General features: G+C 42.7%; 1 long non-coding RNA gene across 1 annotated transcript; it reads left to right on the top strand.

Annotated features, from left to right (window-relative positions):
* Positions 1-22,168: 22,168 nt before the first annotated feature.
* Positions 22,169-23,216, top strand: LOC115305624. Its single transcript, XR_003914899.1, has 2 exons — positions 22,169-22,361; positions 22,770-23,216. It is a non-coding gene; the product is annotated as an uncharacterized LOC115305624 (long non-coding RNA).
* Positions 23,217-27,095: the final 3,879 nt, after the last annotated feature.

Genomic DNA, 27,095 nt, shown 5'->3' with positions numbered 1-27,095 from the left:
GGAGATAGAGGATGGACCAGTAGTTGCTAGAGAGTAGGCGACTGGATGGGAGGGGGTGATGTAAAGGGACAGCATGAGAGAGTCTCTTTGTCATGATGGAGTCATGAAATGTTCTGCATTTTTCTTGTGCTAGTAGTTACATGTACCTGTAAATACACATGTGATAAAAGCTGATGAAAACACAACCACACCCATAACTGATACAGGTGAAAAGTGGTGAAATCCAAATACAGTTATGATTATTGATGATGAACTGTGACTATGTAAGCTATCACTGGAAGAAGCAGTGTGAAGTGAATGAGAACTTTAGTGATTTTGTAACTTTATGTAAGTATAAAATTACTTTTAAAAATTCAAAACATAAAACTAAAAATCAAACTTCATAAACAATGCTTTGAATATCTACAAGTGTAACTTTATATCATCTTTACTAATGGTCAGGTTTTAGTATACTGTTATGCTTGGTGATGGCTCGAGAATGAGAGCCAATTTTAACTTCAATGCTTCTCCCAAAAAGTTTCAAAATTAAAATGATAATTTTTTTTAACAGCAAGAAAGTCAAATTAACTGAGAAAAAGAGTGGGTCAGAGGTAAATAGGAGCCAAAAAGAGAGGGCAATAGGGAGTTATTTCTTTTTTTAATTTTTTAATGTTTATTTTTTTTGAGAGAGACGGAGTGAGAGTGATTGAGGGAGGGACAGAGACATACACACACACACAGAATCCAAAGCAGGCTCCAGGCTTTGAGCTGTCAGCACAGAGCCTGACGCAGGGCTTGAACTCATGAACTATGAGATCATGACATGAGCCAAAGTTGGATGCTCAACCACTCAGGCACACCAATGGAGAGTTATTTCTTAAGGGATACCGAGTTTTTATACTTTGTCAGAGGGGTTATACGGGGTTTCTGTTTTGGGTGATGAAAAAGTTTTAGAAATAGACAGTGAGAATGGTTGTGTGCCATTCAAATATAGTTAATGACACTGAAATGTTTACCTTAAAAATAATTAAGATGGCAAATTTTATATTATATATATTTCACACAAGAAAAAAATGCTCTCCCCTTAGGAAGTACATGTATGTTGAACTATGCATGCATCTTAATACATTTTGTGTGATATGGGATTGGGGTCTAAAGTCAGGATACCTGGACCTACACAGGTACAAAAATGACCTTGACTAAATATGGTATTTAAATTTCTGAAGATGGATGATATTACTTAGGGAGAGAAGGAAGAGGGAGGAAAGAGGCAGATTGTGTCCTGAGAACAAACATCCACTTTGAGGAGGAGCCAGTAAAGGAGGATGGGTGGGGGTGCCCAGTGAGGCAGAGGAAGACCAAGAGAGTGAGAGTTTGTGGAAGCTAAGAGCAGGTGATGTTTCTAGAAAACTTGAGTGATTGACTGACTTGAATGAGGTGGAGAAAAACGAAGAAAGGAAACGGAGTGTGCCCAGGTGACGATAACTAGAGAAGCCTTTCTACTGTCTGTTCTACTGTGTGGGATGAACATGGATGGCAGTTCATTGAACACTGCATGGAATTGACAGTGGAGAAGGTCCACTGTTGGCAAACTTTAAAAAATGGAGAGGTAGGTAAGGACAAATGCAAGGTATAGAAAGGTTGCTGCTCTAAGGTGGGAAATACCAGAGCATGTTTGTATACTTGTGGGAATAATCCAAAAGAGGGAGGGATAGAGATAATGATAAGCCAAAGCTTCTAATGCTTGAGGTACCACATGAGTCACCCCTGTCACCTGGTCCCCTCTTTCTGGGAGCTGCATGCTAGCAAGATCCAGGGCTTCCACTCCCTATTGAAACTTACAATATTTTGCCTCTTTCCAGTTCTGGGGACTCCTATTCCTACAAAAATGTTGAAAGCGCCAACATTCATTCCTTTTCTATGAGCATAGCCTCCATTCTCTTCCTTTCAAAGTTCTTCGGCTTTTGAAAACAAAGGTTTGTCAATGGTCCTCTAAGTATAGAACGCTTAACTCTCAAGAACCCAAAGCTCTGCTCTGCCTGTATTCTTGGGACATGAAGAGAAATTTCCTTTCATTCTGGAGCACAGATCCCACAGATGGCAATGGAAAAGACAGCTAAATGTTCATTAGCTATTGTTTCTCATGAACATTTAACTCTCATGCCTCTTTTGTGTAACTTACCTCATTACTTGGTACGTTATTAACATTTTCCTCTGTAACTAAATATTCATCAATGGTTGCATAGCATTTCATGTTCTGGACATGTTATAATTTGTTTCATCAATAACATGTTGTTGGACAGTTTCAAATAAATTAAAATTTTCCACTAGAATAAATGATACTATGATGTTCACTCATCTGTGTATCTCTGACCATGCCTTTAGGACATTTTCCTGGAAGTAAAATTTTGAGGTCAGAGAATAATAACATTTTGAACACTCAAGAAAACATTGTCAACAGAATATAAATTGTGTGATGGTTAATTTATTTGGGTACTTCTGTGTTGTCCATCTTGCTATTAAAATAGTTTTTCTTTCCCAGGATCCTCAGTCTGGCCTCTTTGATTAGGAAGAAAAGTAGTATTTTAAAAGGTGAAAGCCTGTGGCTCCGGGTCCCCAGCCAGACTTGAATTTGGTTAAGACCATGACTGTCCTTTCCCCCAATGAAAGAAAAATTATGAGACTTCTTGGAAAACACCATTTTTTCTTATTAAACAGTAGGATGAAGTAACTGGACAGAAAACAGAAATGTGGATAATATTTTCCTGGAAATACGCAGGGGTTTATAAATGAAAGGAAGTGTATTTGGAAAAGTGTCTTGGGATTTGTGGGACATAAAAATGATTTGGGATAGACCTGGAACATGTCTGGAGATGTCCAACATTAATCAACACACCAAGAATGACTGACAAAGAAAGAGGCATCTTCAGGTCTGGTGTCACAAATAAGAGAATGATGACAGCTGAAGAGCTTGCAGAATTTCTCCTGGGATGCTGGGCCACAATAGTGCTGGTCCAACTAAGCAGTTGACCAGAAGCCCACTGGCAGAGCCAGAACAAATCACACAGGTCCTCCTAAAGAATAGGCCATTGGAGATGATTCAGAATATCAAATATGGCTTACAGCACTGTGCTCCTTTACATACCAAGTGCTTTCTCTTTTCCAGTCCATGGAATCATGGTAGCATTGGCTACAATGGGGATATCTGGTAGAAATTCAGAGCCTTGTGAACCAAGCTTCTTAAAATCTGTCGATAAGAAAAAGAGATGTATTTATTCTTTGTTCTGCTTTCTTCTTACTCTCTTTTGCTCTATGCCACCCCAGGGAACATTATTTACCTAAGTGAGGAGTGCATTTCATCAATTGTTTCTATTTGGTCTTTAGCTGGACCAAACAGTGTCTTTTGTCATTGAACATTTTCACAGAGTTGAAAAAACAAAATATACAAAACAAACTCCTCCCCACTAACCCTCAACACATCCTAATGTTAATTCAATTATTTTCCAGAAGCCCCAGAAAATTCCACCAAGGCAAACCACTAGACAGACTGTCTGAAGATAAGACTTCTAGAGTCAGAGATATTTTGCAAATTAAATGAGTTAATACCTATTAGGTACTCAGAATTATTTTGCCAAGTGGTGAGCATTGGCTCTAATGTAAATTCCATTAGGTCAAGGGTCTTTCACTGTTGTTCATTGAACAATAACAGTGCTTAATACACAGTAGGTGCTCAGTACATATTTGTTGCTTACTTTTATTATTGTAGTGTTATTAGCAAGCTCTGAGCAATATGCATCATCATCATCATAATAATAGCAAATATTTATTGAGTGCTTATGATGTGCAAGACACTGTGCCAAGAGCATTGTTTCTTTATCTCCTTCATTTCTCACAATAATCCTATGAGATTGTTATTACTGTTATCCATCTCTTATGAATGTGGATATTGAGATCAGAAGAGATTATGTAACTTGCTAGAATCCATGCAGCTAGTAAATTAACACTTTGGATTAAAACCTGGTTCCAATCTGATTTCAAGGCCATATTATGAATTAAAGTAATATCCTATAAAGGAAAACAAGTATGTGAAAGATTAACAAGTTAAGGGAGCCATATCTTATGAGCAAAATCTGAAGTGTTTTGAAGAAACAGCATGTAAATTAAGAAGACATTAGCCATCTTTTGCCATGTGGAAGCTCCTCTTCTAAGAGCCAGGCCATTGCCAAGCACTAGACAATTGTCAATTGAGCTGAGCTACCTCACCTTTAGTCAATTTGCTCTCTCTCTTCAGACACACATGTATGTACCATTTTGTGTGCATATATACACACATTTATGCATATATATTTGCATTAACCATTTAAAAGTAAGTTGCAGACATTATGGCCTTTCACCCCCGAATACTTCAGCATGTATCTCCCAAGAATAAAGTCATTCTTTTCCATAATCACAATCTTATTATTAACTCAAGAAATTTAAGATTGAACCAATAATATTATCTAATGTGTATTTTATGCTTTATGGGTTTTTTGGTGGGGGGCTGGGTGGTCTAGGATCAACCAAAGATGACGGATTTTATTTATTTGCCTTGTCTCTTTATTCTCCTTTAATCCAGAAAATTCCTTTGCATTTCTTTCTCTTTGATGATGTTGGCAATTTTGAAGACTCCAGGCCAGCTTGTTTGTGGAATGTCATGTAATTTGAATATGTGTAATGACATGGACTTTGAATATGGCTGATTGTTTCCTCTTGATTAGATTTATGTGTTTTGTTTATGTGTTTTGAGGGAAGACTATCACATGGGTAAGGTTGAATCTTAACTCTGCATATCATACCAGAAAGCGCACAAATGCGCTCCATTATTGTATTTGCTAAATTTGATTGCTTATCCCACAGATTTTTCCATTTAAAGGTAACTTCTTTTCTCTGTAAATAATTAACAACCTGAGGGATAGCATTTTGTGACCCTGTGATTATCCCTTCCCCAATAACTTTCAGCCAATGGTCTTGCTACCCATTGATGATTATTGTCTGAGTCACTTATCACATTTGCTTTTTAATTTGTTTTGAGAGAAAGTATGTGTGAGTGAGCAGGATAAGGGATAGAGAGAGAGAATCCCAAGTATCCTCCATGCCAACAGCTTGGGGTCTGACATGGGGGCTCAAACTCATGAACCACAAGATCATGACTTGAGTGAAAATCAAGTGTTGAAGGCTTAACCACTGAACCACCCAGATACCCCCAATTATCACATTTGTAACTGCAACATGCCTCACCTGCACTGGACTTTTTAGAAAGGTTATTTGGAAATAAAGTTCAGATGTATGCCAGCCCTTTCCCTTGTCTGGGCACCCTTCTACTCTCTTGTGTATCTGTTGGAAAATAAGGATAAACCCTAAAAACAATCCTTAGCACCTCTGACCACTTCCACATTCAGCAGTGTTGTAAGCAAGCAAATGAATTCCAGAGTTCCATGCCATCCCTAGTGGAGCTACCACAATATTTTCAATACAGAGACACATTCTTATGTATCTGGAGATTAAAAAAATTATCTGTGGATGATTTGACACAAGGTGCTAGTGATCAACCAAAGAAGGCAGCTGTTCTAACATAAATAGACCATTATTCTAGCTCAGCCTTGCAGTCCATTTGGGGTTTAACATTAACAACTACAGATAAGGTGAAAAGTGGTCATGAATTAATATAAAATCATTTTGCAAAACACACTCCCTCTTTCCCCACTGCCTCAGCCCTCTGTAATAAAAACATGATTTCAGACACAGAATTGCTCTGTTTTTACTGATGACCAATCTCAAAGGCTGTAGATGAGAAGGTCAACCTGGTTCTTAAGTTATAGGTGTAAGAAAGAAGAGGACCTCAAGATTTTTGGATGAAAGAAAACAAAAATAAAAAATCCAAATCTTCAAAGCAACTCAGAGCTATTATTCCACAAAATCTGATTAATTTCTAGGGCGCAGTCTGCATTCCTCTCATGAGGTCGAAGTCCTGGTTCCCTTTTTCAGAGTTTTTCTCCTAACCAACAGATAATCTTCTCTGTCATTCTGAATACGAAACAAGTAATCCAAGTCTACAAAGTTTTAAGAAGAAACATTTCAGTTGGATGTCATTTTCCTCTTCCCATAGTTCTCAAATTCAACACTTGCACCCCTTCAATTAAATTCAGCATTTTCAGTGTGCCAATCACCAGGTCTGGTGTTGTACACATATGAACAGTAAGAAAGGAAAAAAACCTGGCAGCAATGCTATCTGCCTTGTGGGGAGATTGACTAATTCAAATCTGGTTCTTGGATTTAGGAAAATACCTTAATGAAAATTGATGGATGGGTCGTCCTGGGTAAGAAAGAGGTGCTTCCACCGTTGCCCCACTTAGCTCACTGAGTCTGACCCTAGAACTCCCTCCCCAACATAGCAGTTGCCATCTGGGAATGTGACTGAAACAACAGCCGACGCAAGCCTGTGAGATATTATTGCTCAGAGATCCCCAGCTTTCTCTGTCTTCCTTATGCAAGGTGCCTTGAGCATGTATGGAGAAGCAGAGGTAATTTGTTTTTCTATATTTTTCTTCCTGAGAAGAGGAAATAACAATAACCTAGCAGGAGTCTTGGTGAGATTGGAGGTTTAGAACCTCTGAATGCCTTAATAGCAAAATGCTATGGCAGAGACTCTGGGCAGTGAAGAAAGGAGACATGCCAAGCGGCTGTGGTTTTTGTAACTTACCCAGTTCACAGAAAGACTCAGTAAGGCTAAAGACTGAATAAACAAGAAACTTTCCCAGGTACCAAAAGCTACAGCCATCAGTTTCAGAACACTGATGAGAAATCATAAAAATATACATAGATACACGTATAGATACACATGTATATGTATACCTATACAGGCAATAGATACTACAGTCAATACATTGTATATTCATTTGTTTTATAAATATATATATATATATAATATGTAAAGTATGTAAAGTATAATATATATACTTTAGCAACAATAGTCAAAATGTTACATATGTAGGCTAGAAGACTTTGCAACTAATGAGCTATAAACTAGAAATTCACAATATAGTCTTGGGAAAGAGAATGAAGAAGTGGGATTAGATATTAACTAATTAGTTCAAATATGCTACTCAAGGAAATCATCTGGCAACTGAGTATATTCATTTAAAGATTAGTTATTGAACCCTTACTCTGTGCTAGGCACTCTACTAGTAAGAGATTACAAAGGTGAATAAGACACAGCTGCTGCCCTCCAAGTTTTCAGCTGAGTAGATCAAACAGATAGGCAAACAGGTAATTTAACACCTTGTAGTGAGGAACAAGGTAGGAAATGCATGAGGGATTTTGAAAATGCTCAAAGGAAGACTCTGACTCCAACTGTGGTAGAGAGAGATCATAGGACAGAGATGTTGTCCTGAGAGACTTCTGAAGAAGGTAAAACAAATCTTAAAGCATGAGCTGGAACTAGCCAGGCTGTGGAGTGGGGTGAGCATTGTGAGCATAGAGAAAAGAATACATATACACCCCTCCATCCACTCCCCCACATCATACACACACATAGAATCACGTACACACACCCAGAGTCTATAGGAACTTACAAGCAGTTCTGGTTGAAAATTCTCTGAGCAACTGAGAAATGATTCAGATGAGAATAAACAGCAATTGTGAAGTTCTATGTGCGTGTAAGAGGAGAGAGCACAGTAGGGTGGGAATCAAACAAATGCAAGCACGATCTTTCATTCTTAGAAGCTACGTAACAATTTTCAGTGGAAAATACCCACTTCAGGGCCTCCTAGGGCTGCTACCTTTTGGTTGCATGATGATGGGCTGTTATTAAACTCAATATCCTTTGGAGGACATCTAAAAATGTATTAAATTGATCCCGTCACGGATCTAACTCGACTGAAAATACAATCTTTCATATAATTAAACAGTAGCAGTTGGGAGGGAAACTTCTTTATTCCTTAACAGCTTCCATACTCCTGACAAACTAACTGCAAAGACAGGTAAGCACAATCTTCATTAAGCCTCATCTTTGTCCATTCCACTCTGTGGTGAAATTGTACAGTTAGCCAAGCATCAGATCAAGAGAATAGGGGAATTGGCAATCCACAGGAAGTCTAAGAACAACTTCAGACCCTGAAATCTCGAGTGTTATTTTAGCTTCCTCATCCTATTACCAAGACCATAATAGCAATAATAATACCAAAACAGTAACAATGAACATTTATTAAATACTTCTAGGGCCAAGCACTTTACATATATTATTTAATCTTACCTAAAAGTCCATGAGGTATGTAATATTATCCCTCTCCCATATATATAAAAAATAGGTTCAGAATGGCTAAATAACTTGTCCAATGTCATCTTGCTAATGCGTGGACAAGCTGGGATTTAAAATTAGGTATATCTGATGGTCCTTTGGCCATGTGTTTCCATCTGTCAGTGGCACTCTGAGTAGGTAGATGTAATGCTATTGAAGGAGCCCAGCACTTGGAATCAGAACATTTGGGTTTGGACCTTAATGACACTTACTGAGTAGGTGACTTGGGTGTACTAATTCTCTCTCTCATTTGCTTGTTTTGTAACATGGAGGCAATTGCATCTGTCTGGTCTACCTCTGTAGATATTTGGGAGATTAAGATGACAATGACATGATATATATAAGTATTTTGTAAACCAAAAATAACAAGACAGTTGTAAGGTATTATTACTTAAAAAGTGACCATTGCTTTACTAACAGGTGACAATCAAGAAAATATATAAAGAAGGACTTAGCAAATGAGATATATTCCAACATCCCTTGGCAATCTTATGAATTTTCTAAAGATGACCAGAGAGGAGGTCTCAAGTCTCCAGAGTTTCTGAAAAAACACCCCCAGGTGTGCAATTTCTTGATTCATGATTCATGGTTCATGATTCCCTAGATTTTCTGTTACACAGGTACTCATGTAAAATCACCCCTGACAAGTTGTGGGAAAGCTATGTTCATAAGAACAGTAACTGTTATAATCTAACAGTATGAACAATTATACTAAATGTATATTAAGTATTGTTATCACAGGAAAGAACAAGAACTATTTTTCAACTCTGAAATTATATTCAACTTCACTCTGAATGACTCAGCTGATTTCTAGCATACACAGTGAAATTTTGTGATATGTCTTATCTCAACATAACACACTTCTAGCCAGGAGGGTCTATAAGAATCAAAATGATGCTTGTTTTTAAAAACTTTGAACAGGGATGCCTGGATGGCTCAGTCGGTTAAGTGTCCAGCTTGGCTCAGGTCATGATCTCACCGTTTGTGGGTTCGAGCCCTACATCAGACTCTGTGCTGCCTGCTCAGAGCCTGGAGCCTGCTCCAGATTCTGTGTCTCCCTCTCTCTCTGACCCTCCCCTGCTCATTCTGTTTCTCTCTGTCTCTCAAAAATAAATTTAAAAAACAGAAAAAAAAATTAAAAATAAATAAAAATAAAAAGTTTGAACAATTACAATTTCCCTGGCAAAAGAGTAAGTACTTGTAAAGTTAAAGCCTTGTCATTCAGCAAAAATACTTGCTCATATTCCAAAAGATCCCAGTCACATTGAGAACTGTTAGTGTTGCAACGAAAGTATTGAAACAGATAAATCTAATTTGCTGATCATTTGTTGAGCTAACATACAGTCAAAATCCTACAAAATATCCTACAAAAGCCAGTATTTGAAACTTAGTTTTTTTTTTCCATATAGATTATAGAAGTGTAATTATAGAAGAGCCTCAGAGAAGCTCACAGCATCTGGTTTTCATTCCTCCCTTTGGTCACAGATACTTCTTTGAGTAGGATATGTGTTGAGTGACATCCAGCTCTGAGTTACCCAGGGTATATATCTGAGTGACACTGAATTCTGAATGATAAAGCATTTAAACAAGATTGAAACTCAACTTTAAAGTCATTTTGCAAGGCTAAATCAAATTTTGACCCCAACCACGAAGAACATATTAACATACTAGTACACAGAAAAATGGTATTCCTCTTTAGAGAAGAAAGGCAATACAGCAATTTTTCATGCATTGAAAGGAAAGAGGTTGGTCTTCCTTTTAGTTTTTAGAAAAAAAAAAAAAAGAAGTCCTGCCTTCTGTCTTCCCTCCTACATCACAAGAAAATCTCATGATTGTTTCCTTTGAGATGGAAAACAGGGCTTTCCTTTTCTAGATGCTCTGAAGAGTTGGTAACATTTCAAGTTCAAGTATTTCAACAGGGGTGGGATGTGATGAGCCTTCCAGAATTCAAAATCTGGCCTCAGTGGCTGTGGAGGAGTGGTTACAAGGTCCCAAGGGCAAAGAACAGATTGGATCTGGGGAAGGGAGGGAGCTAAAAGTTGTAAACCTGCCATGCGCCAGCATGCCCTCTTCCTTTTGGGAATCGGTCTCCTCAATCAGCTAGCCATTGCTTAGGTGAAGGAATTCATGGTGAGATTAAGCAGTTTTTTGACATTGAGGCCTGAAAGTATAGAATGAAGAGACCCAGTCATGAGAAGAAAATCCTCTCTAGGTTATTTGTCATGATGCTTAAAATAGTCATATGCCTTAACCCAGTGTTTGATTTAATCAGAGGTGTTCAGAGAGACAGTTATCTAAAATGTTTAATTGGCTATTTGGGTAATTTTCATGTTCTTCTTTGCATTTTTATTTTGTGAACTAAAATTCCTACAGTAAAGGCATTACTTTTCTCATCAGAAAAAAAATAAGAAGAAAATCTGTTAGTAACTGAGGCAGATAAATAAGGATGGAAGTTGGAACCTGCACCAAATATCATCATCTCTAGTCCACATAGGAAAAGAATAACTAATTTTTCTTGAAATCGCCCTTGAATTACACACACAGTATACCAGCGTGTGAACCCCTGCAGGTCTGCTCAGCCAGCCAACAGCTTTCCAGCTGCAATGAAGCTCTGGGTTATAGACCTGGTGCCCCGGTTCCCCATACAGCCTGAGCTGGAACCCAGGGCTGGCTTGTGACTGCCAGAGGGTCACAGTTTGTGCTTCTGAAAAAAAATCAGATTTGTTATCACATGGATGAAGAAGAGAGTGTCCCTTAGAGAGAGAGACACACACACACAGAGTGTGAGCAGGGAAGGGGCCAGGAAAAGGGAAGACAGAGACCCTGAAGCAGACTCCAGGCTCTGAACTGTCAGACAGAGTCCAACGCAGGGCTCGAACCCATGAACCGTGAGATCGTGACCTGAGCCAAAGTCGGGCATGTCTCATACTTAAAACACTCAGATCAGGACTTGACTGTTGAATGCTTCTATGGCCTCCTTTTCTTTTCCCCCTTCTTTCCTTTATCTGTAAAATATTGCATTTGATTGGTAGGAGAGACATGAAACAAACAGCTGAGAATTTATACCTTGTATCTCAAAACGACTTCATGGTCTCTGGAGAGCCTCAAAGGTCTTTCCCTGATGACCTCTTTTCCACACCAGACTGAGTTAGCTGACCCTCCTTAATTCTGTAGTTCTCTGCACTTCATGGGGATTATACTTACCATCCTTTTTGGAACGGTGCATTTATGTAATTATCTTCTTCCCTAGGATGTGAGTTCTTCGAGGGCGAGAATTGAGTATTGTTTATATTTGATTGCCTAATACTCGGCCAATGCCTGGCATGTAGTCATTAAATAGTTGTTCAGAGAGGGAGTGAATGGACGATATGATTTACTGAGTTTCCGGTGGAGGTGGGCCATCCCTACAGGCAGGACCTAAAGAGTAACGTAAAGAACGGTGGCTTGCCCTCTTACCTCCTGGCATAATCAGAGCTGGCCTGTCATACTGGCCAGGGCACTGTCTGCAAGGCTGTTCTTATAGCTCCAGGGCTGTAAGCACAGACTTTAGCCTTTCTGGCTCCTTGTTCCATTAAGTTCCAGGAGCACACAACTTCATGGTACAAAACAGGAAAGGGCTTAAGAGACTCATCAGACTTTTTAGACATCAAAAAGTTCTTACAAAATAATGTGTTAAAAAAATAGTATGTTGACGAATGAAGGGTAAATTAGGAGGAAACATGTGGATTAGGGGTCCCCTGGAGCACAAAGGGATTGAAGAAACCAAGGGGCCCAGCATCAGCCTTCATGTGGCCGGAGTTTCTCAAACTGACTGGTTGGAGTCTCACCCTCAGACACACCAAGGGCTTCCTTTCATACCCCCAGGCAGCCCAGGGAGGTTTTCAGCAATCACCACATGGAGCTCCCCACTGCGAGAGCCAGGGCCCAAATGAATGTGATAGGGTGAGCCTCCTCAGGAAGCTTTCCTTAACGTGTTGCCCTCAGTTGGGTCTGTCCTTGTGGGATCAGAACATGGAGCATGCCGTAGGAACCAGATGGAGAAGATATTTCATGTTCTTCCAGGGGAGTGATTCAAAGGTGTGACCAGGAGGGCAGAAATCAGTCTGGAGGTGCTGATCTTGCTGGAGGGCAGTGACTGTGACAGGCTCTCCATCTAAGATAGTTTCGGGTGTTCTGAGTGTACCCAATGTGTTCCCCATTGCCGCCGCCTTGTTTACCTGGCCCTGACCCCTCCTTCAGGCATCTCTGACCCTCTTGAGATCCTAGTGGAAAATGCCACATGTTAGAATTATGGAAGGAGACCTTTCCCAAATCTTCCTGACAAAGGGTCATCCAACTTTTGCTTGAATTCTGTCACTGATGAGAAGATCACTCCCTTATAAGATGGCTCTTTTTTTTTTTTTTTTTTTTTTTTTTTTTTAGCAATTCCCGTTATTAGAAATCTGAGTCCCTGTAACACTGACCTTATTGTCTTCCCATGTCTGGTGGAGGCACAGGCTGGGTCTAAAGGACGTATCCACATGGCAGACCTGTGACTCCCCTGTGACTCGACGTCCTTGCTCCTCCCTGCTTCCCCCAAATTGATTTCTAGGCCCTTCACCCTTTTGGTCTTTGAATTCACTTCTGCTCATCAAAATCTTTCAAAATTATAATCCCCCAAGCCAACTGCTGTTCTAATACAATAGCTTCTCCTAAAACACTTCATGTTGTTATGTTTTAATCGTATTCCACATGGGTCAGCTCAATGAGAAGGAGCCCGTTGTGGGACGAGGCGAGGAGGAGTGGGTAGGAGCTAGAGTTTCAGGCTGCCAGCGAAAACTTACTTATTTTCGGCAGGAATTTCAGCAGCAAAGATAGCTTTGTAAGCTTATTTTGTTTTTGCAACCTAGGAATAATAAACAGGTTTATCAAAACTGGAGGGGAAAAAAGGAAAGTAAACATTGAGCAAATCCTGAATAGCGTGTAAGCTCAAATAAACACCAACAAGTGTCGAGGCCAGAAAAGTCCATGGCAGCAGCCCTGACACACAGCGGCGGGCGATGCCTCCTGTGCAGTCACCGGTGTGCCCTGGGCTACTCGTGAAATGCAGAGCTGCCTCCCGGTGGGGAACATACAATCTGGGTGTAGAGCAAGAATGCTCCACAGTGAATGGACTTCTTACATCCAATTTGTATTATGAAAACCTGCCTAGCAGAAAAAAATGTGGTCCTTAAGCGGTGGTTTGACCATCAAGGGGCACAGAATCCATCACCTTCCTCATTCTAAAGCCTTACCTTCCAGCGAAGCTTGATATTGCGGCTCCCCGGCTATGCCAGTGTGTGCAGACGGCAGCTTCAGCATGCATTGGGCCGAGCTGCTGAGCCTTCTGGGCTTTTGACTTCACCCCCACCCCCACCTTTATGCCAAGCCTTTTTCTCGTGGGTGAAGCTTTCTGTATACCGCAGGTTGATGACAGGCATGAGGCATGATAACAGTTCCCATGAGGGAACTGAATTGGCAGGTGAGGTTAAGCAGTGCAATCATTAGACTTTGTTATTTCTCCATAGGAATGGGTTCAACCTATAATTTAGCAAGTGGAGTTTGGGGCTCTAACTGCAAACAGAAATAGGAAGAGCTTTCTCATGCTCTGAGGGGGTGGTGGCTCAGAGCCACTCTGGGCGTGTGGGGTTCGAGGCTCCCTCTGGTAGCTGCACAACTAACTGTCTTTCCAGGGGCAGTGAGGGGGGCTCCCGGTCTCCTATCTCCACATGTGGAAAATTAAGGTTCTAGCCTTTGCAGCCCCTGTTAGGTATTTCAGAAATCAAGGATATTGAAAGCACGTTATGACTTGAGGAAACAGCACCAAAATAGGAAATGAATCAAAGAGCACCCTCTTCCCTTGGCTGAAGAGAGTTCTGCCCACATCCTGCATCCCGAATCCCTGGGACCACTCCGGAGGCCGCTGCCTTCCCTCTGGGATCATCGTTCCATGGCTAAAGAGACAGAGCAATAAAGATGAAAATGCTCTAAAATGAAGTGTCACTTTAATTTTTCCAGACCGCCCAACACGCCCTCCCCCAGAAGCAAGAGCTCTGCGCTTCTCTGTGTTTGGATGTGAAAAAGAAACCCGCTACCCCCTCACCCGCCCCCAACATTCCTCCCATGGGACAGAAAGCAGCGATGGGTGGGAGGATTCATTTCAAAGAAAGAGTGAAAGATGGAGCCCGTAACTGGTGTCACTTAATCTGCAATAGCATAAAGCAGGCTCTTTTCTGTTTACTGGAGACTGACCAGAGATAGGATGGCAGCCAGAGAAGAGGAAAGGGGAATCGTGGGAACAAACGAAGGGGCTTCTCTCCCAGACTAATATTATTATGCTTCCCTCGTATTAGTTGCGGGAGTGACAAAGGCTGCCAGGCCCGCCTCACAGCAGGTCTTGGTGACATTGGACAGAGGGTGCTGAGAGCAAGGGAGGCAGCCTGGGCTCTCTCACCTGGGCCAGGCCTTCTCTGAGGGTGGGGGAGGGGGGGTGAGAGGGCCTCTTCCACAGAGAAATTGGGGATCCAGAGACTTCGGCCTTCATCCTTCTTGGCTGCTGATTGTGGCTTCACCTGAGTAGGCCGAAGACTCTATCAGCCTCAGCCCCTTCTTTCAGAAAGTCGGGCATTGACCTAGAACCCTAGATAATCTCTGGTGACAGCCCTAGCTCTCTTGCTCCTTTCCCTCATGGAAGTCATGTATTCATCTAATAGTCACTGAGCTTAGGGCTGGGACATGAAGAGACTGGATTAGGCTTTACTCCATGCCCCACTCTTTTGGAATCAGAAGATTTTGTAATCAAATGAGATGCCTCTTTTCTAGGTATCTATCGAATGGCTCTCCTTTCCCAAACATAAATTCCAGAGCAAGCAGCTTGGAATGCCAAATTTCAAAACTGGTCACCTTTTGGAGGTCAAACCATTGGTTAAAATGAAAATTATGTATGGGGTGGAGGGTGCCACACCAAGCAGTCACCCCTACCTCAATGGGATTTAATTTATAATTTTAGTTGCAAAGATAATCAAGGACCAGACAACTGGGCAAATCCAGTGAGGTGGGCAGGAGAATGGGGGCGCAGGCTCAGGCAGGCCCAAGCAGGGACCCAGATTGCACTTGATCGAAGGATTCTGGGAAGAGGGTCCTGAAGACAATCTTAATGGTCTGTGGGCTCTGTGACCCTGGGCCAACCAGAAGGCATTAAATCTCCGTTGTGCTCCAGGAGGGTCTGTGTATAGTTGATTATACTGACTTAGGTATCAGCTGAAGCTCTTTTTCTGCCTTTATTACTGAATATGAAAGAATAATGTCATCTGCAAAGACCCATGGGCCTCATTTCTAGACAGGAAAAATCCCCCCTTATTATCTTCTTAAATGATTTCCTGTAGGTTCCCCTCAAGTAAAACCACTAAGCTCCCACTGGTCTGGTTCCCACTGACTCATGGGAGGACTGTCCTCAGGAAAAGAAACTCAAGCCCCCAGAACTTGGCGTGAAGGGATATGTGTTTCAGTTCAGGCTGATTGCACAGAAAATGGAAGCACTTGCCCTCAAAATCCTGAGAGGAAATGAGTGTGGCAGCTTCACTAGGCTCCTGGCCCCATCTCAGGGAAAGGCTGCTTCCTGACCGTTTGGGGTGAGCCACACGGTGAAGCTCAGCGAAGCTGAGCCAGATTGTCCACATTCTGAAATAGTGTTCATATGGGAGCACCTTGGGGACCTCTGTGTACATTCGGCCTTTCAGTGTTCTAACAGACAATGTGTAACTCTGTGCTTTCATATACATGGCTTCAAACACACATACGGGGGGTGGGATCCACAGGTCCGTCTTTCAGGTGAGGGAACTGAAGCTCAGAGAAACGAAGTGATTTGATAGGTTCCCATGGCTAGAAAATGACAACAGCCAGGTGGAGGTCCAGGATTGCCCATCTCTGCAGAGATTTAAACATGGTGCCCTTAGCCATGTTCAACTACAAGCTCCTCAAGGGCGGCCACCGGGCCTCACACTGATCACAGGACTCCTCCCAGCAAGGGCGGCCTCCCCCGTGCACATAATTTCATAGACACCAGGTGGCCACCCTCAGCAGAAAGCATTTTCCAACCAGTACCCAGAATTCTACTCTTCATTTGCTTAACAGTCCTGTGCTTGTCTTCAGAAAGCTCACAGATCTCCACGGAAAGGAAAACCAGAGAGATGCTGTTAGGACAAGTAGGGAGAGTGTCAGGGCTTTGGTTTGTGAAGGAGGGCAAGGCTGGACAAAGTGGGGAAAAGGTTAGGGACAGGGTCTCGAAAGTTTAGCAAGCATTTGTCGTGTCCCCTGCCCCCGATTCATTCTTACGCTTTCTGCTTTTAGTACTTAGTGCATGAAGACAGCATGATGGGTCCTCAATACATGTGCATTTTTAATTACCGAGGTCAGAAACCACCCTAGGGAAGACCCAGGAAACAATCTGAAACTCCCTGAGGGAGAGGGGAGGCTAGAAAGCCAGCCACAGAGGCGCCCCCCTGCATGAAAACTGCAGATCAAACGTGCCCCACCCTGGCTGTCTGGCAAGTTGGATGGATTTTCTGTGCAAGCTATTCCTACCCTACTCCCTTCTTGGGCAGCATTGTATTCTGTGACTGCTCTTCTTCCTCAGGGCTGCTTTTGATGTGAAAGTGTGTGTGGGGGGTGCCCTGTGCTCTGTACCCAGCTATGAATGGACCCCGCCTCGCTATGTTAGAGGAAAATGGACCTTTGTCTCTGTTAGCTTCTCTGTTGCCACTGAGCCAACTTGAACCACCCTTTCCAGACCATTTGGGGTCTGGGTGCTGACTGGACTTTTTCTGCAGGCTTACGGTGTCTCCATCATGTACAGTTCATCTTCGTGAGTGAACAGTCTGATTCTGGGGCACAAGGAACTTGCCAGTACAGGGCAAAAACCAGAGACATGAACCGGTGAGGGGGTTTCCTCCATTTGGCATATTTTTATTTTATTTCCTTTATACTGAAAGGAGCCCAAGAATTTGTTTTATAAGCATCTCTACCATTATCTCCACGCTGGGGCTCTTTGAAATAAGTTTCTATGATAAAAATCTAAACGGCTAAACTATACTCAAAGATATCTGCAAATAATCTGTAATGTAAAACCAGACACCACAACATTGTTTACAATCTTCTTTTCCAAATCAGAGTGGCGAGGTGGCTTTTTGCCAGATTTTAGGAGAAATTTCCATTTGTTGAGTTCCCCCCCCACAATATATTGGTACAAATTAGATATTGTATATTGCAGTATATATACATGCATATGTTTGTTCTGTATTCTTTCAAAAATATATTCTTAAGACTTCAAAGTGGTAGAAATTGTTTCTAACTTAATGTCTTATACTTTATCTTAGTTTTAGCCATAATGTACTCTCTGGGTTATTTTTCAAGGTTTGTTTGTTCTGCTTTCTTTCTAAGCAAGCAAGACCAAATCCCAACACTCATGCGGTTGGAACAATGAAAAATACATTGCACTTGAGAAGTCACTTATCTGTACTAATTACAGCAAAGTAGAGTCACTGATAATTCCAGACAGCTGGAAAAATGGGCAGTTACCTGAGGCTTTGGAATGTGCTTCTGGTTCTGAGGTTCTCTTTCAAATGAAGTTGGGTGGCCACTTTAGCAGGGTCCCAGGCACACCATTGCTCCTCTGTCAAGACCTCTCTTTTCCCCTGGCTGCTGCTCCCTTCCAACTGACAGAGGGGGGCACTTCAGCCACTTGTCAGAGCTTTATTTCTTCCAGCCTTCCTGAATCAGGTAGCTGGGAAAGGTTCCTGGTTATAATGGTTTGGCCTCCGTTTTGGCCAAACTTGCAATTAAGTTAGGCAGGACGTGGGACAAGTATGGGTTGCCCCGTCCTCTCATAGTACTTGTGGTACTCAAATAGAGTACTCACAGTACTTTCTAGCAAGTAGTAAGGCAAGGCAACCACGGTGTGGAGAAGCTACTCGATGGAGAGTCCCCACGTGGGATAACCCAACCTCACCATGGGCTATGCTGCTGGCTGTTAAAAGATCCATCAGAGGTGTTCCTGTCACTTCAGTAGGCTGACCTTTGAGTGAGGAGATCTTGACCTATTGCTTTTCATCCAGAAAACAAGGGTGTTGTACCTAGCCTAATTTTTCCCTCACTGTAGTCACTGGGTCTACATACAAACTCTTTGTCTTAACTATGGACCATCTCTGCCATTATATTTTAATTTTTAAAAAAATGTTTTAATGTTCATTTATTTTTGAGAGAGAGAGAAACAAAGCCTGAGTGGGGAAGAGGCAGAGAGAGAAGAAGACACAGAATCTGAAGTAAATTCCAGGCTCTGAGTTCTTAGCACAGAGCCTGACATGGGGCTTGAACTCATGAACCATGAAATCATAACCTGAGCCGAAGTCATATACTCAACTGACTGAGCCTGACATGGGGCTTGAACTCATGAACCATGAAATCATAACCTGAGCCGAAGTCATATACTCAACTGACTGAGCCACCCAGGTGCCCCTTAATATTTTTTGAATCATAAAAGAGTCTGGAAACAAATATGAAAAATAAAGGTGATTAATTCTGGAGAACTAGAAATTTGGACAATTGTTTTCTTCTATATTTCATACTTTGGTTTTCTTTTATAAACTTATTGCTTCTTTGTTGCTATTAAGTTGGTTTCCTCATAAAACAAACTTCTAAGAATGTTGATTTCATGATTCCTGGACACACCAGTAGCTAGTTAGTCCTTACTCTTTACGATTTCATTAACTAAAATTTATATTTGAATTAGGAGGCTTGTTTTGCAATGAGGCACTTCCTAAGTTCCTGCACTCAGAGCTGTCACCATGTGACTACATCCCGCCTGAATACAGGTGCTCATGTGACTTTGGGTACATCCTTAAATGCATGGAGAGTCCATTTTCTCTAATTTGGATGGTTTAACTCTAGTCCCACGTTGATAACCACTACCTCTTGGACAGTACACTATAGTCTGCGTTGAGCTCTGTATCATCTTCCTTGATTTCATCCTCACAACAACCTTGAATGTGAATATTGATTTGATTCCTCTGATTTTAGAAATATCTAGTGAGTTTTGTTGGGTCACACAATTAGGAAGTGAACTCCAAATTCTCATTGCCTTACAGGATCATTGAAAAACTTCATATAAATGAACTTCCTTTCAAGTTTGAGGTCACAACTGTCCTTGTCAACTTAGCATATGGCCACAGCTTCAGAAAGCTTGTGTGTGTACCCTAGCGTGCTGAGAGATCACAAAGAGATAAGAAAAATCCCCTTACTGTTTTGGAAAGGTCCGACTCTAGATGTCAACTTGCCATTTAAAAAGTGAACATCTTTATTTTTACACCATTCCAATTTAATTAACAAGTGTCATTGGAATGCTAGTTCTGCTGCCATTCTAGAATTATGCTAAGTGTCATGAGAAATTCAAGAAAATTACAACACAGTCCTTGCCAAAACAGAGTTCCCTATTTAATATTGAGTTCTGAGCTGCAAAGATCCAGATTTAGATTTTATTAAAAAATGCTCAACATCAATAACTAGGGGGAAGTGTAGTAACTTATCTGATTATTTCCAAGTATGTGTATGACACATCTACATATTTTTCACAGCTTTTTTTTTCTCTGTTAGGAACAGAAGAACCGGGTTACAACTTATTTATTCTCACTCAAAGCTCGGTCTCTTCTAGTGGCCAGGATCTGGTCTTCTGGAGTGGGTGCTGGTGACAGTCCACACTGGAAGAACAGGAGCAGGGAGGGGGACAGGAGAAGACGCATGCAGGCACGAACCAAAGAGTTTCTTCCTTCCAGGAAAGAGGGGTCAGGTCATACAACCTGGTTCCATCAACCCTGAACACAGCTGTTGTAGAGAGAGGCTGGGAAGGGATGGTGTGGGTACCAGGGAAGAAAACCATCTGCCTGGGGAGTCTTAGCTCTGTGCATTCCCAACTGGCTGTGATTGTGAATTTGAGTTTCCACCTAATGTCACTGGATCTTAATTTCACGAGTAAAAAGAGAAGGTTGGGCAAAATGATCTTTGAGTCTCCTTTGAGCTATAATGCCATTATCCTAATTAATCCTAATTAATCGATTAGTCAAGAAGTTGGTCTATTAGACCACAGCGTCTGCAAAGGACTTACACTTCCATCACTTTGGTCTCCATCAGCTCTGCATGAGAGGTCTTGGGCACATATGTATGCATACATGCACGTCCATGCATGAATGCACACAAGGTATTTTCATACCTGTTCCTATTATGTCCTGTCTGATGATGCCATTCTCATCCTTGGCTTTTAAGGGAACCAGAAATCTCCAGAATGGGTAAGGCTGTGAAGACACCAAATGAAATTTTGAGACTGATTTCTCTATAGGGTGGTGAGGACAGTCCTTCTGCTGCCTCCCAAAGGCCACAGGGTAACCACACCTGATGCCGAACATATCCAAAAGGAGGAGGCATGACCATGGAGACACACTTGTTCGCTAGTGCTGCTTGACTGGACAACACAGTGCCAGGCAACTCTCTCCTCTGTGCCTGCTCTGAATGGGCCATGTTCAGGCTGAAACACAGTTAGTTGGAAGTGACTTTTATTTCTGCCCTCCCGACCCAGTGAGAAATGTCAGGAGTGTTTATTAGTCATAGGCACAAGGGCCCCCGCGCAGGTTAGCCAGAAGTCAAAACCTAAGGGAGAAGGAGCAGGTAAGGCTTGCATGGAACACTGGACCCAAGCATTAATTAGAAACACTGGTGCCCTTGACAGAGCCAGCTTGTATAAGCTGCTGGGGCCTGTGCTCACTTCATAAAGCTGTTTTATATGGTTTTCCTGGCAACAGCTGGACACTTTAAAAGAAAAATAAAAGGAACATTATTGGTAACCTGAGGAGGGGTCCTTCTCTGCCAGTCAGCTGTCCAATCACCTCTGTTCCTCTCCAAAAATTTGAGGATGAGGGCTTTCAGAGTGACATCGCTTCTGCCTTGATAGACTCCTAAGTAAGTCAGTTAACCTTTCTGAATCATAGTTGGCTTGTCTGTGAAGTAGACACAATAGTAACTGTCCCTCCTTGTCTCCTGAGGCTACTTTAAGTTTAAATAAAGCAGAGAAAGGGCTATGAAAACTGTAAAGTAGTACCTGAACGCATGGGCATCCTAACTATTCTAATTCAGAGGCAGGAGACTCAGGGTAGCAATACTGAGAGTTAGAGCAATGATTCTCAACTGGCAGAGATTTGCTCCCCCAGGGGTCGTAAGCAATGTTTGGAGACTGTTTTGGTTGTCGTTGTTGGTTGACTGGAGACAGGAGTGGGGACATGCCACAAGCACCTAGTGGGTAGAGTCCAGAGATGCTGCTCAGCATCCCACAACACATAGAATAGCCCCTTGCAACAAAGAATTACTCAGCCCCAAATGTCAGTAGAGCTGAGGTTGGAAAACCCTAGGTCAGAAGCGTACTGGTATCCTTTAAATATGAGGCTTCCCCTAAATCCACTTTCCACCTAAATGTAGCCATTTAAAGAAAACAAAGGGAGCTATAATGGTGGATCAGGGAAAGGGGAAGAGTGGGTCAATAGTGATAAAGCAATGGAGACCTAGCTAGGTATACTAGTTAATTCAACTGTCGTCTCTCAACCTCAGTTCTCTGCCTTTGGTGATAGGTTGGGAGCATTTCTTCTTTGCCAGTTGTAGCCTGCTAGGTGCTGCCAGTAGGAGACGCCACAGAGGTTGGTGGAGGGGAGGGGCAGTGTGGTGGGGGGAGCAAGAGACACCTTTGTTCCACAGCTTCCGGTTCCTATCAGGGTCAGCCAGCAGCAGTGCCCCACCCTCGTTGCAGCAGTCCCTTTCAAGAGCAGAAGTGGAGGCCAGCTTGCAGTTTTTCCAGTACCAACAGCCTCTTTGCACCCCCTGAACAACAGTTTCTCGAGCTGGATGGTATCCAGTTCTCCGAGCTCCAAGGGGGGTTCTCTTCAAAGCTCTAAGTCTAAATAATTTCAACCTCTTCCTTCCTGTCCTCAGCCCTAAGGTAAGATTTGCTTCCTCCAATTTCTTTCTTGCATGTATGCATGTACGTATGTATGTATGTATGTATGTATCTATCTATCAACTATCTATTTACTTATTTTGGGGGAGTGCAAGTCGGAGAGGGTCAGAAAAGGGAGACAGAGGATCTGAAGCAAGCAGGCTCTGAGTTAACAAGCTGTCAGCACAGAGCTCAATATGTGGGATTTGAGCTCACAACCGTGAGATCATGACCTGAGCAGAAGTCCATGACCGAAGCAGAAGTCCAATGTTTAACTGACTGAGACACCCAGGTGCTTCCAGTTTCTATCTTCTTAATATGCAAGTGTTCTATGTTTGCCTCTTTAGTTCTTTAAAATATATGGTTAACAAAATTCTCTCTTAGACTAACTGGTGTGGTTTGTGGCCCCAGGCGGGACTCCGGCTGATACAGAAAAGAAGCAGTTTCTTCTGAACAGTGACAGGGGACTCAGAGACTTTTGTGCCCCACCTCACCGCAGCAGGAGTGAAGAAGGATAACCTCACATGGCAACTTCCTCAACGGCGGAGGGTGTGTGAAAGCCTTGCTCAGTTTCGTCCTAGGTTTGCAAAGAGCAGTGGGTGCAATGTCAAAGGGGACAATGCATTTCACCTCAGCAGAATTGTGGGCTTGAGCTGCTGCAAACAAGAAAGCCCATAACATCCTCAGTCTAAAGGTGGCTTTTCTTGGCCTCCTCTGCCCAGTGGTCCTATTTAGACTTCACCAAATCATCAAGACAGAAAACCTTAAAGCCACTTTCTAATCCATCTCTCATTATGCTCACCAGCAAGAGTTTGTGTCTATAGTTTGTGATTTAAATATACCAGAAAACAATCTTGTGCAGAGTGTGAAATCTTCTTTCCAAAAAAAAAAGGTCAAAAAATAAAAATAAAAAAGAATTCGTGGTAGAAACCCATCAATCTGTCAGATCTATAAAGACAGTGAGAAATGCCCCAGCTCAGAGACACAAATCACCTCGTTTATGGGAAGAACTATGAGATACCTATCTTTGTTTTCAATGAAGTAAATATTTTTAAAAAATATACTGCTTGTGTATATTCTTCTCCCTCAGCTGGAAACAGTAGTTGCAAAACAGTCTAGGAGTGGCAACCGAAGAATTGCAAGGAAATAAAAGAGAAAGCCACAGTGTTCTGCCGTTGCACATTGCTAGGAATTCTTCCTTTCTCCTAGGACCAAACAAGAAATCATGTGCCAGAGGGATGTGAGAGTGCAGCTGTGTCATTCCTTGAAGCCCAAGGGAGTAGGGGTCGAGAAGTCTAGCCCCACCGCACTGCCACCTCCCCTGTGGTTGTAACAGTCTGTCAGCCATTGATGACAGCTCTGTTGAGGGTCCAGGGAGTGGAAGGACCCCTTTGGGGTGTAGAATATGGACATTGGCATGATTCTTCCCTGGACAACTCCCTCCCCATCCCTTGGAGATTTCTCTGATTCCCGAGGGAAGGGGTGGGGACCTTCTGCTGAGTGACCTGGCAGCCCCCCCTGACAGTTTATCCAGTGGGCACATGCGTGTGTGGTACGTAGCTGACATAAAACAAAATATTCCCAAAGTAGCTCTAGAACTGAACCTGCAGTCCGTCCTTCAGGGCTCCCAAGAAAGAGAAAGAAGAAGGAGAAGGGAGGGGGTTGTGGGGGGGGGGGTGCGCGCGCGCGCACGCATGCTTCACATTTATGTGACAGAGAGACAGAGTTCTGTCAAAATTCTAGGCTGCTTCGCCCTTCTCATGTTCCCTCTGCCCCCAGGAGCACACTGACATTTCCTTAGCCTCCTTGAGACTCTCGAGATGGTCTCACCCTATGCACACGCGACACCGCTTCCAGTTAAAGGCTTCCTTCATTGTTTCCACAATACTGTTCACGACTAAAGCTCTCCTGAGGCATTGGGAGCTTCTCTTTTGTCCCGCAGTGAAGACACTGAGCAGAAGCTTAGAGCCCAAGACAGAAACTATGACCTTCCTCTCTCACCTCTCTCATACTTCTATAAGGATTGTCTAGAAATCAGAGAAGATGGACTGGGGGCAGAATTGGAAGTGGGGAGATTACCAGGAGCACAGTCCCCACACTTCCTCTCCTGTCATGGCCAACCACCTCCCCAAGCTAGTGGAAGAAAACTCCTGTGCTCTCCTGGTAAGGCATTAAATACGGAGCCCCTCAGAGGTTGGAAGCCCACCTTCCTGGCACAGACTGATTGGCACACTTGTCAGGTTAGAGCTCTGATGGCTTGAGTAACTTGTGAGGCTGGGAACATAGATCCTCCCAGATGCCTGTGCTCAGACGCCAGGCCGCGCTCCTGCTCTCTCCAAACCACTTGGCACTCACCAGTCATACAGTTTCTGCCAAACCCATGGCCAACTTGGCAGGTACCGTGAAGTCTGGGACATTGCTTCTCAGACATCTGTTTCCAGTTCCAGCCTTTCCCCACCAAGGACTGTGGCTGGTGCGTGGTGGATTCATGGGCTCTCCACTTGTCCCTCTGAAGGTCAGATTTGGAGCCTTACTCCAAGTAGAAGAACATTGAGTGCAATCCCTTTGCCCAGTCTCTTCCAGGCTCTAAGGCCCTTACATATGGTGATGTCCATGGTCTCTTGGTCAACACAGGCATTCAGAAAAAGTTAGTAAATAAACACACTTTGGTGTTATGTTCCCAAAGACAGTTGGGACAGAGTGTATGCATGTAAGGAATGTGTCAATTCTTTATGAGAGTGGAAGGCAAGGCTGAAACATTGTAGAGCAGGTATTATGATTCTTAACTGGACATATGGGCAAACTGAGGCAAAGAGATGCAGGACTCCTAAATGTCAATTGGTTAGAGGTAGAACCAGGATTAGAACTCAGGACTCTTAATGTTCAGTCTTGGCTCTTCTACTATGTTGTAATTTCTGTTTGCCTGGGTTGTGGCAATTTTTCACTTTTATATTATGGTGAAATTAAATAGAATTTTCTTTCCTTCAGGGAGCAGGGACTCATTAAAATTGTACGCTCAATTTGTTGTACAAATGCAGAAGGGAGTTTTTCTTATGAGAAGATTTATAGCTTTCATGAAGTTCTCAAAGGGGTTGGTGTAATCAACAAGGTGAAGAGCCCTGCCTTGTATAGTTATGATGGACTCTAGATCAAGTTGAGGGTGATCTTTGTATGGATTATCAATAAGGTGGAGGGTACTTCCAGGTTGTCAAGACTCAAGATGCAGGAAGAAAAAATCATCTTGTTCCTCAGAGTCAGACAGAGTTGCTTAACTTGCAGCTGCTAAGAACAGTTGGAGCAACTAGTTTCCTGAGAAGGTGGCACACATGCTTAAAGTCCCATAAATGCAGACTCACAGAAGCTTAGAACCTTTGACCAAGGACCATCCGCACAAATCATCCAACCTGAAGGTTTGTATACCTAGCTATACAACAGAATCTTTTGGGAATAGCTGAAAGCATACCATATCTAAGTCCAACCCCAGAGATTTTTCTTGTAATTATTCTAGCCTGGGACTCGGCACTCTGTATTTTTAAATTCCTTAGGTGATTCTCATGCATAGCCAGAGTGGAGAACCAGTGACCTTGTGAACCCCTAGCTCTCAACTGGCTGAACATCGAAGTCACTTAGGGGAGCTGCAAAACCTCTTCCCACCCCAGATCTTCTGAGTTAAGTGCCAGGCATCAGGAATTTTTAAAGCTCCCTAGATGATTTCATGGGCAACCAAGTTTGAGAACTACTATTAGAATCTAATCCAACACTTTCCGTTACCAAGGAGACCAAGCCAAAGAGAAGTGGCCCAGAGTTCACCACGGCAGAGCTAGGTTAGAACCCAGGACTCAACCTTCAGGCTTGGACCCTTTCTGTGGTTCACCAAGTAGAGAGGAATGATGTTACTTTGGGCCATGCAGGTCTCTCTGGGGGAGCAGGGGCTCCCAAGGAACAGGCCTTGCCTCTCTCTTTGTTTAGAGCAGAGGTGAGGCTGCCTTGCCAGCCTGAAACACGAGAGGTGTAGAGCTGATAATAATAGCTTTTGTATTTGAGCAATTCTGGGAAGGAAAGTTTGTGAATGGCTAATTTTTGCGCATGTGAAATGTCAGGAGTTAAAAGGTACAAATATTTCAAAGTGAACATTCTCATCCTTTGTTCTGGGATCAGAACTGAAAAACTTGTAGAAAATTCCTTTGCCTTCTCTGCTTCCTGGAATTCCTTCCTGCCCACAAAATAATGGGACTAGATCTCCTGCCTCAAAGCTTTGAGAACCTAAATTACAGTGTGGACGTTTGTCTGTAGGATCTCCCTGCTCCCTTTCAGCCCTTCCTCTGTGCCTGTGTGCCTTCTCCCAACTGTCTTCCCAGAAGTCTACTCTAACAGGGAGGGAGAGAAAGCCAGGGGGTAGGCCATTTAATGTCCCCTTTCCAAGTCAGGACCCCATGTGTAAAACAGAAAGCTGGAAATATGATCTCCAGGGAGAATCACAACTAGCCAAAGTGTTGGAACTTCAGCCGCAGACTCAAACATTTCATAATGTGGGCATAAAGCCCACAAGTGCTAAATCAGGGAGGAGATCTAGGGCAATGGGGCTAATCGTGAAAGGCAGAAGGGACCTCTTTCCCCCTCACTCTTCCATGTGATTACCAATATCCATCACAGCTCGTTCAGCAAACATCCCTAAAAACAAGGGTAAAGATGTATGACACCTAACATTTTTGCATTGAGATCCACAGTTTACAGAAC

Source organism: Suricata suricatta, chromosome 10 (genome assembly GCF_006229205.1).
Source record: "Suricata suricatta isolate VVHF042 chromosome 10, meerkat_22Aug2017_6uvM2_HiC, whole genome shotgun sequence".
In the NCBI taxonomy this organism is placed as follows: Eukaryota; Metazoa; Chordata; class Mammalia; order Carnivora; family Herpestidae; genus Suricata; species Suricata suricatta.
Note: the sequence above shows the minus strand (reverse complement) of the source record. Positions and strands in the feature narration are given on the sequence as shown.